Below are 10,536 nucleotides of genomic sequence, written 5' to 3' on the forward strand. Positions count from 1 at the left end.
ATGCATAAGCAAATTTAAAACAAGAATTTTCACAGGTTTTTCTATCATAACTTCTAAAAATTGCAAAATCTTTTGCTGAAAGTATATTTAAGTTCAAGAACTGAATGCACACTTGAGTGTTTTAGGAGATGGTAGAAATAAGTTTAAGGTTTTGACTGTGGTACAGTTTTTAAGACAATATCTCACCTAGAGTATTTTATTGAGTTTAATAAGTGTGAAATGATCGAAGCTATAATGAACAGTTTATGCTTGAGTGTACAAGGACCTGGGGTATTTATAAATGACAGGTCTGCAGAATACCTATGAATGAAAATGACCCCAGGTAACTGAACATTATTTGTGCTGCAGGTATATACACAGCCAAATAATGAAACGAAACCCACAAAGGACTCTGAACATACTTGACATGAGGTGTTTTATGATTGTGTCTGCAATAAAGGACGTGACATGCAGGGCTCTTACTGATTTATTATGGGCTTTGATAGATGTATCTAGAGCAAAACAATAGGCAACTATTTTAACATATTTCTATACATGTACCTGGTGTCTAAAATTAAGTGATTTTACAAAAATGACAATATTTGATTGTTTACAGGCTTCACAAATATATGTGGCATGTAGCATGGTAGCTTTGACGGCAAACCTTGTTTTTCCCCTTCAGATATTCAGCTACTCTTAATACATACTCATGGCTCATTTGTGTGACCCGACATCAGATAGATTATATTCAAAAGCTACATTATATGTGTGTGCTCAGCCTGTCAACCTGCAAGACAGAATCACTCCAATGAGATTTATTTTTTTAATTTTTTAAACAAGTAGCAGCATGTTATAGTTAAAAGGGGGAGGGGGGGAAGACAAAGAATGGCAGGGGAGGGAATAAGCAACCCCTGAAACTGAACCACATATTTTTATTTTATATTTGCCCCTTATGCTAATTCTGTCATATTTTCTGTTTCTGAAATATAATGACTGTGAATGAATTCATCACCACCAGAAGCAGTAGAGCTCAGACCCAGTGCCAAATTATGAGTAATGGAAAGATTCCGCTCAACCTCCTAAGGTCAATCATTCTCCAAAAGTTTTATACAATGACAGTCTTTGAAATTGTCGGGCACTGAATGGGATTTCATGGAAGTCAAATATGTATACATTATTGAATCAAGTTCAAATGGCAGTGAGAAAACTCAGTCACAGGAAGACCAGACACACCATAGGTTGTCTTAAATAAAATCTATCTCTGCTTTCTCTTCTAGTTACAAAAAATCTTGATGAACATCAATATTTGGATGTGACCTTTTGAAAATTTTTCCTGTGCACAGTATCTTTACAGTATGCTTAACTATAGGACCAAATGGCCTTTGTTTATACAAGAACATCATTTTCTTTGTATGTTCTTATTTTTAAATAGCACTTGCTCAGAAAATAAAAACAAGTTGCATAAGAAAAAATATACAAATATATTTTTAGTTTATTCTTTAAACCTCATAATCTGTGAAAATTCAAGAGGAAAAGTAAGAACAAGGTTATTTTAGAATAATGTCAGGATCCTGAAACTTAATAATACTAAAAAACATTTGGTTATTGCCCTTGTGCCAGAATGCCTCATCATATGTATATTAAAAAAACAAAAAACAAAACAAGCACTTAAAAATTAGTAGCTATACTGACATACTTTGCATGTTATCAATGTCTATACCACCCATTTTATAATACAGGAAATAAAGACCCTAATATCATATCTGAACTTGTTCTTACTCTACACAGTTACAGGAATCTACCTAAGTGGATGAGAGGTCAAAGGAGTGGGGCCCAAGAGACACGGGCAACATGTCAACATTCAGTTTCACTTACTCTTTGCAGGAGAAATCTTGAGTGTACGGATGTTCAGGACTTTCCCAAAGAATAAAAATGGCCACTCCAGGAGAAAAGTAACCTGGATTCTCCTGGTTCTCATCTGCCATCTATCTCCAGGAAGATTTGGAAGTCTGCAGAGCATGCTGAGATGTCTGCATAGGGGCTCTTTGGCCAAACAGTGTCAGCACTTCAAGCTCTTTACCCCTCAAGGCTTCAGCATTTGAATGTCTATCCAGGTGTCTCCAGGTAAGTTTTTCTACCAAGAGAACAAACCTGGGAGAATCCTCCCAGATTATTTGAATATGTTGATGCAGACGTGGTCTGTGGCCCCTTGCAGACATTACATTTATCATGACTTTAGTACAGCTCTTTCTTTTATTTCTTGCCTTTGCTTCTTCTGTGCCATTTGGTAAAAAAAACAATAACCAAATAACTTTGTTTTTTTACCATTAATTCAGGGAAATGTCACACAACCTGAATACTCCTTCCTTTTTCTCCTCCTCCTCACATTTATCATCCCAGTCTGGGTGGTGTTAATACTGGGTGCATCAACATTAGGTGCCTTAATATGCAGTGGACTGTTCTACTGCACATTAGTGCACCATGGCAAAAACCATGCCAGTGCAATAATGCACAGTAGAATTAGTCTGCTGCACATTAAGCATCACAAAAGGTTTGCTTTTGCTACTCCATTTTAGCGTGGCTACTTATGTGCTAGAGTTGGAGCACCCCGGTCTAAAGTCTGAAGTTGAGAGTAGAACGAGAGTTTGAAGAGATGATTGAGGTTCAGGACTAAAAATAGCCATAGTGTGGATATCCTGAAAACTCATGTATGGGGGAGGAAGAGCCAAAATGTTCACTGCAAGGCACGGCCAAGGAAGATGAGCCAGAGTGAAATTTAAGAAAAAGCTATGCCTTGCTTTCTCTGAGTTGCTAGGGTGTTGTCAGAGAGGCAGCTCATGCTATAGTCTAAAAGAAAAGAGGCATGGTCCCCTTTTTTGTTGTATTCCCCAAATATATTGACACATAAGGCTGTAATTTAGAAAATGTTCATTGGCTTTTAATAAGGTGCATGGCACTGAAACTAAGCTGTGTTAAACTATTTTGAGATAAGAAATTCTTCTTAATGTTTATCCTTAACACCTTATATGTTGTTATGGGAATTATACATTATTTCCATTTTAAAAATGGCATGTTCCTATAGCAGAGTTATTCCTGTTATGCTACAATATTGGTTTTATTGTTTTGTTAAATGCAGGAGATAATTTTCTGAAGCTTATCTGCACTCCTTTTGCTGCCCTATGATCTTAACCTGTTAGGGAAGGAGCTCTCTGCCACCATCCAGAACTAGAAAAAAATTAAAATGAGGCATGGGTGCTCTCTATAATGTGAGCAAAGAGAGCAATTTTGTTGTTTTGATGACAGTTAACTTAAGTTTCAGCTGTACAGGTAATTAAATATTAGTTGCCTTTACTGTTTGATAGGAGTCAAGAAAAGAGAACTGTGCTTAATATGCTCTGAGTTCACCATAAACAAAACCTTAACTCTCCTCCTGGGTAGTAAAGCTTCTGCATAAGTAAGATTGAGGTGAAAGGGGCTTTTGTCATGTAGGGAAGAGTGGATTTCTTCTATTGAAAAAGATATGCTACTGAACCCTCTCCACAATGGAATTGTATAACAGACTTATTGGTTGTGAAAGTGGAAATTGTTGTCTGTTAATAATGTCCAGTAAGGTTGTGCGAATCTTTGGTCCCTGATTCAATTCAGCAGAGATTCGGCCCAATTTGCTGGCCAAATCTCCAAATCTGAATCAAATCAGGAGACTAATCTCTCTGAATTGAATTGGAACTCTCCAAATTGATCCAGAGACATTCAGAGAGATTCAGTGATTTGGACTTAGATACAGCTTTAAATGTTTTTTCTCCATACCTCTAGGTAGCAGGCAGCTCATGAAAACCTGTGATACCGGGAGCACACGGGGTGCTCGACAGAAGCAAAGGGGGGGTACCCAGCATACTCGGGAGCAGAACTGAAAGTGGATGAGAAGCAGTTCCAGGTCCACCAGGGAGCACATGGAGGTCCTCCCCATGCCCTGCTGGCTCATTGACTGGTGCCTCCTGCATCTGGGGGGGCACCCGGGACCCTCCTGTGGCTGATTGGTGAGTTGGGGAGGCTGCGAGGGTGTCCCCCTGTGTGCTCCCTGGCAGACCCGAAAGTGGACCGGAAGTATTCTGGTCCACTTCTGGGCTCACTGCCGAGCATGTGGGGGGGCTCCCCCATGCTCCTGTGGGACAATTCATCCACCCCACCATTGAAACATTCACAAGCTGTGCCTGGTACCTTGGGGTATATAGAAAAAATATTTAAGGCTGTGCGTATGGCTGAATTGCTGATTCTCTGAATCAGTATTGGATCTTCAGATTTTGATTCGGCCAAATTGAATCAGGGACAGTGACACGAATCAATAAATCGAATCACTGTCCCTGATTTGGGAGGAATCCGAATTGAACAGGGCCCGTTTCACACACCCTTAATATCCTGGCCCTGTAATTCATTTCCTCAGATATCTGGGTGGAGCTCAGGGCAGTGGTATTTGTCAATTTTAACAGGAACGTCTAGATACACATTCCTGGCCCTTTCCTTGTGTCAGTGAGACTTGGCAGAAGGGTTATATTTACACATCAAAAACTCCCAAAAGAGACATTGGTATTTTTGAACTGAGGCATTGTCTGCCCCATTCTGATGCCAAGTTCCAGTACTGAAATGGGCACTTTAAAGAATTTGTTTGTTCAAAAAGGAGTAATTAAATCTAACAATGACTTAAAAGTAGTCAGAATTTCCTTTTAATTATCTCTATGCACTACATAGGTAAATTATAAACAAGAAACACTGCCAAAAATCTTTCAGGGGGAGTAGTTGAGACGAAAAAGGAACATTGTGCTGATGCATAAAACCTTACTTGATCTTACAAGCACCAATTTTAGCAGGCATTGGAAGCACAGTAACCAGTGAATGTTTGACTGAATCTTAGCAGGTGCAATAATTGTTTGTCAAGAGACAGGTGGGAGCATTTTTTAGTAGATATTCATTTCCCTAAGACTTAAAGTAGGTCAAAGAAAAAATGGCCTGTCTCTTTTATAAATAAATTTCAAGTACAGGTATTGTAGTTACTTACAAGGAAAGTAAACTGAGCTTGTAGCTGGCAGCAATCAGGGAGAGACTGTGTAAGCAATCCTTCTTTCCAGCAACAGCCCCAAGATTCTCTTTGACACTGATTGGACATGGCACCTTGCACAGTAAACAATGCTACAATTAGTTATGTTTTCTTGACAAAATAAAAACAATCCCCTGTGGTATTTTTTAAGGTAACCCTGAGCCCAGGCTGTTCCACAATAATAACCATTTTGTGGGGCTGCCTTTGCTCATCAATAATTGAAAGCTGTAGTTGAGGAAACAACATGATCATGACAGTGTGGAGAACTTGGAAAGACTAGATAAAGAAGGGAAGATATTGATTCTTTTGCTTGCTTGCAAAAGTTTGCAGTCTTAGTGTGAAACGCTCCCTTCTTTCCAAAAGAACAGACATAAAAAGTTATAACGGATACAATATCTTCCAAAGTCTTTGATGTTTTTCAGACAATTTTGTAAGTGCAGATTTACTATTGCACAGTGTAGGATTTGTGCTGTGAGCACTGGTTTTTGACTGCTTTAAATATGTTACCTTTTAGCATACTGACAGATATTTTAGGCTTTTCAGTGCTTACTAAGGGCACCATTCAGCAAAAAATGCCTTATTATATATAGGTGTAAGCTCTAGGCCAGTGCACAGAGCTTAAGTGACGTGTCTTCTTCATTTGACTGTAATTTTCTTTGAAGCCAAACCTAAAATCCATTTTGATAGATTCTGTGGAGAAACTTTAGATTCCAAGGGAGAGAGCCAAGAGAAAGACACAAAGGTGAACAGAGGAATGGAGAAATTCACAAAAACGAAGCACAGAGGTCTGTTATGGAAGGTGAGGAGGAATAGCTGTAAGAATCAGTCAAGCATTTAAGATGATCAAAGAACAGCTGCCATAACCAAGAGGCAACAAGGGAGTAGGACAGGGAGCGTGCGGGAGAGTTGGGATATCTGAGGAAGGAGGATACTGAAAAGACAGTGATTCCTGAAAGAAAAAGTGAAAGTCAAGATATTCTCAATTGACTAATGTGTTTGGGTGCCTACCGTGAAATATTTTAAGAGCTTGATTTTCAGGAAATGCAGAAATCTATCTGCCCTTTAAATTTCATGCTGTCTGCCAGAGTTTCAAGTTGGGTGTCCCCAAACTGAGACATCCAAAACCACTAGTTCATTTTTAAAAACTTAGTCAAAGCAACTTCTCCAGCTTTACACACCAAGTTAAATTCAGAGAAGGGAGCAGAACCCACCTTTTAAAATACTGGAGGGTAAATTACTTCACCTAGTCAAATTGTGTCTCTTTGAAGCGCTGGAATTATTATTTACATTTTTATTTGGCTATAAATTTTATCTTCAATCATTCTTAGTTAAATGATTGATTGTAAATATAAGATAAAATGGAAAGTTTGTATCTATTAAATAAATACTTATTCCAAAAAATCTCCCTGTGATTTGCTGTTTCATCCAATTATCTCCTAAACTCTGCATCACTGAAATGTTCTGTAGGAGTCACATAGGCAAATGTGTATGTTGCCACTGGGTTGTTGCACTTGTACTTTATATAATAGTATTCATTACCTCAGGAAAGCATACTTCTGGCTTACTAATTTGAAATTCTCCCTGTTATTTCTTCCCAACTAAAACTCTTGAAGACTACATTGCAAAGTAGTCACTTATTGAACACTGGAGTGAAGCTAGAGCTTATAAGTGTAAGACTGGATTTCTCACTTCTCTCCTTTTGCCCCTCAGATCTGCTTTTGACGGCTTGAAATGCTTGCACTGAATTGTTAAATGAGCTTTGTCCTTTTCAGTTTCCCTTAAATATTCTCTCATTTAAGTTGTTCTCCTACCTATCATGCTAAAGATGTCCTACCTGAGTCATGAACTATGATCCTTACATGGATGGTCATTTACTTAGTGGCAATAACTTAAACTTTCTGAACAAGTATGCTGAACTCAGAGATTGTAGGGACTGAACTGATACCCCAAATTTTACCAGGGTAAGTTGGTGCTATTGACATATTAAAAATTCTTCTCTAAGGTAGCTTCATCCTTTCTCTTTGAAGAACCTGTTGTCCTGTTTCCTCCTATTGAGGTTTCTCTCTATGACTTTGAATCTGAAAAGTCCTTGGGTTCTGTTTTAAGTAGACCATAACCCTTAGTCAACCCAACTTTTTGTTTCATTTGACACCAGTTCCCTGGGCAATGTCATCAAGAACACCAGGTCTACATTTACTGTCTGATCACATTCTATTTGGCTGTGGCCTAACTAGCCTAAAGCTGAAGACCATGTCAAGACAGATTAGATCTACGTAACAGATATCTGCAGAGTAGCCATGTGGTTCTTACTTGATACTTTTACAAATCAGAATTGCTTGGCTCCAGCCTCTTTCTGGAAAAATGCCACTTCTGGTTCTCAGTTCTACAGATTCTGTTGTCATAATAAAAATCTAAACATTTCTACTGCCTCCCCTTTTCTTTTATAATATTGCTTATTTTGATGTGATTGTATTTGGAGGGGTCTTCCATCTGTCTTAGAGAGGGTTAAAAATGGCCTAGTCCAAAGTTCAGAACCAGAACATTTGAAGGGATAAAAAGCCACATTTGGCAAAGAAGAAAACATTGGTGAATACCAAAGGATTTGCACAAAGGTATGGAATATTTGATATAGGCATAGAGAATTGTATAAATGGATAGTGAGTGGGTGTGATAGCCAAATTGCATGAAGAAAGCAATTAATTCCTTGATTATTTCAATTACATAGCTCTCGTATCCATATCTATGCTCCACTGCCTATAGGCCAGTTCAGGACTTCCAACTTCCATGGAAAATTCTCGACCTTTTGGATTTTTATTTCTTCTCAGGTAGCTCTTGGATTCCTGGAATGGAGTCATCCTCTTGTGGACCCAGTTGAAGCAGGAGAATCAATTAGTTGATGCATGTTTCTAGCAGAGAAAAAACAAACTTCCTTTCTATTTCCCTCAGATAGTGTTTAGCATCACCTTTAAGAAGTTGCTCTGTACCTGAAAAATTAGAGAAAATTAGAGAATTAGAGAAAATTAGAGAATTAGAGAACAGAAAGAGGCACAGGATAAAATAAAGAAGGCAGCTCTTTGCTATTAGACTGAAGAAAGGTGAGATAAGGAAGGTTTCACTGACTGTGGATGTGGAGAGCAACAATAAAATGCTTGAAGGAGAATAACATTGGACTTGATCACACAGTGGGCCTAGGCTGGGTCCTATCCTGTATTTTATGGGGTACTCCTTATTTGGTAGCCAATAGTCCGCAACTTCTGTCTGATAGAAGTTTCAGACTTCTATCAGAACACTTATCTGTTCTGACAAATGATACTTTCAAACACTATATGTGGTGTCACACTGATACAAATGTAGGATTTTGGTTTTGAATAAAGCACTAATACCTTTGTTTCATAGTTTCATAGTTTCTAGGGTTGGAAGGGACCTGAGCAGATCATCTAGTCCAACCCCCTGCCATGGCAGGAAGAGCACTGGGGTCAAACGACCCCAGTAAGGTGTTCATCCAACCTCCTCTTAAAAACCCCCAGGGTGGGAGCCTGCCCCACCTCACTTGGAAGCTGGTTCCAGACCCTAGCCGCCCTGACCATGAAGTAGCGCCTCCTGATGTCCAACTTAAACCTTCCCTCCGCCAGCTTGTGACCGTTTGTCAAATATGTGTGTTCTTGGATAGTGTGGGCTTTTCCCTTTTTACTCTAGGGTCTGGTTTTTGCTCTTACCTCTCAGATTGCCTGACTTGGGTACTTCCATGTTTTAAATCTGACTCTCACCCACCACATCTTTATCTAATTCAGTGTTATCAATCGGGAGGTGTTACTAATGCAGAAGGACATCAGCAATATAGATATAATTTTTTTCTTGATGGACGTCTCACTTCCAGCTCTTCCGGACAAACCCCAGAATTTTTATCACCAAGAAAATCCAATTTGTATGTGGTTAATCAATTATCTTTATTATAAAACAAAATCTGTTCTTATTTTACAGTTTCTGTCATATAACATTCATGCAGCCTGTGAATCTTCCAAACTGTTTCATTTACTTTTACTTTTTTTTTTTCCAGGACACTTCCTTGCAATTATTTAACACAAAACAACATGTATAAAACTAGGTAAAGTCAACTATTTGAACTGTTTATATTTTTGATTTTATTAAACTAAAAAAACCCTTCCTTCAGTCTCTTACTTCTTTTTTATCCCATGGATCCCAGAGCACAATCGGTCCTAATCAAAATCCCAATGAGACCAAAAAACAAAACAGGGTAAAATGAAATTGACTTTAATTAAAAAACGGTGAATCTGCCACTTTTTCCTTCTTGCAGCTTGTGCCATGTCTCTCTCCTCTTCCAGATGAGTTAACCGTCCTCACTTTTTCAAGGGCTCCTGGTTTTCCCTTCCAGTTGAGTCCCTCTCTTCCAGCCAGAGCTGACTCCCGAGATCTCCCCATCCCAGTCCCCACACCATGGTTCCTCTCCCTCCAGATCTCCATTCCCTCTTTTCTTTCCCTGCGCACCACACCCCACCATGCTGCCACCTTGCAACTTCAAAGAACAGCTGCTGCGGAAGTGTAGTTCTCCTGGCACAGTCTCGATCCCCATTCCCCAAACTCCTTTTTAGCCAGTCCCGCCTCGCAGATAGCAACACAAAAATGCTCAAGGAAGCCCTAAGGAATTCAAAATGAGTCCTTCCCAGATTGCATTCTTACAGCTGGCCTTATTAGTAACACACAGGAATATATTACTGCATTGGAAAAGTAGGAAGTCTCCAAAGGTCAAAATCTGGTATGAAGAGATGGCACAGCTGGAATCCATGGAGCATGTCGTATTTAGCAGACTTAACTGTTTTGAAAAATGTGGTGCAATTTGGAAATAGTTCTTAGAATATTTTGGTAACTAAATTATTACTACTTGTATATTTCTATCTTCTTCTATTCATCCTTCCCTCTTCTTTCTTCCTTTATTTTTCCTTCTTTTATTACTTACTGTTTGTGTCAATTAAGCACATAATTCAGGCTGACATATATCATTGACATATATGTATTTCTGATTGTTGTGTTGCTTTTAAAAAAATCAATAAAAAGCCATCCACACACAGTCGGCATCCAGCCTTTCACCACCCCTCTCCTAGGGTACATTTACTAAAAGGTGACTGCTGGGGGTACACTTATTTTAAAGGTTGAAAACCCCTGACCTAAGTCAAAAACCAGGAACTGGCTATCACATGGGGTCATAGAGCTGATAAGGCAGTCTTGAAGCACAAGATTCCAGGCTGGAGTCTGGAACCAGAACCAGGCAGGCAAATAAAAGGATGAAGTCAGGAAGCAGGACCAAGGAACAGGAAACCAGGACCAAACATTCAGGGCCAAAGAAACCTGAAACAGGAAGTCAGAAGCCCAGAGTTTGAAAGGGAGTTATGTCTTGTGGAGTAGCCTGATGGGAATTTAAAAGGTGTTGTTAAAAAGCAAGCAGCTGA

General features: G+C 39.0%; 1 long non-coding RNA gene across 1 annotated transcript in view; it reads right to left on the minus strand.

The window, feature by feature from the left end:
- Positions 1-3,939: 3,939 nt before the first annotated feature.
- LOC109299853 overlaps positions 3,940-10,536 on the minus strand; it is a 22,039-nt gene continuing 15,442 nt past the window's right edge. Inside the window, exons 2-3 of the long non-coding RNA XR_002098028.1 lie at positions 8,805-8,811; positions 3,940-3,952 (exon numbers count right to left, since the gene is read on the minus strand). This is a non-coding gene — a long non-coding RNA (uncharacterized LOC109299853). The remainder of the gene's footprint in view (positions 3,953-8,804; positions 8,812-10,536) is intronic.

Source organism: Gavialis gangeticus, unplaced genomic scaffold, assembly GCF_001723915.1.
Source record: "Gavialis gangeticus isolate Ggan-Ray unplaced genomic scaffold, GavGan_comp1, whole genome shotgun sequence".
Lineage (NCBI taxonomy): Eukaryota > Metazoa > Chordata > Crocodylia > Gavialidae > Gavialis > Gavialis gangeticus.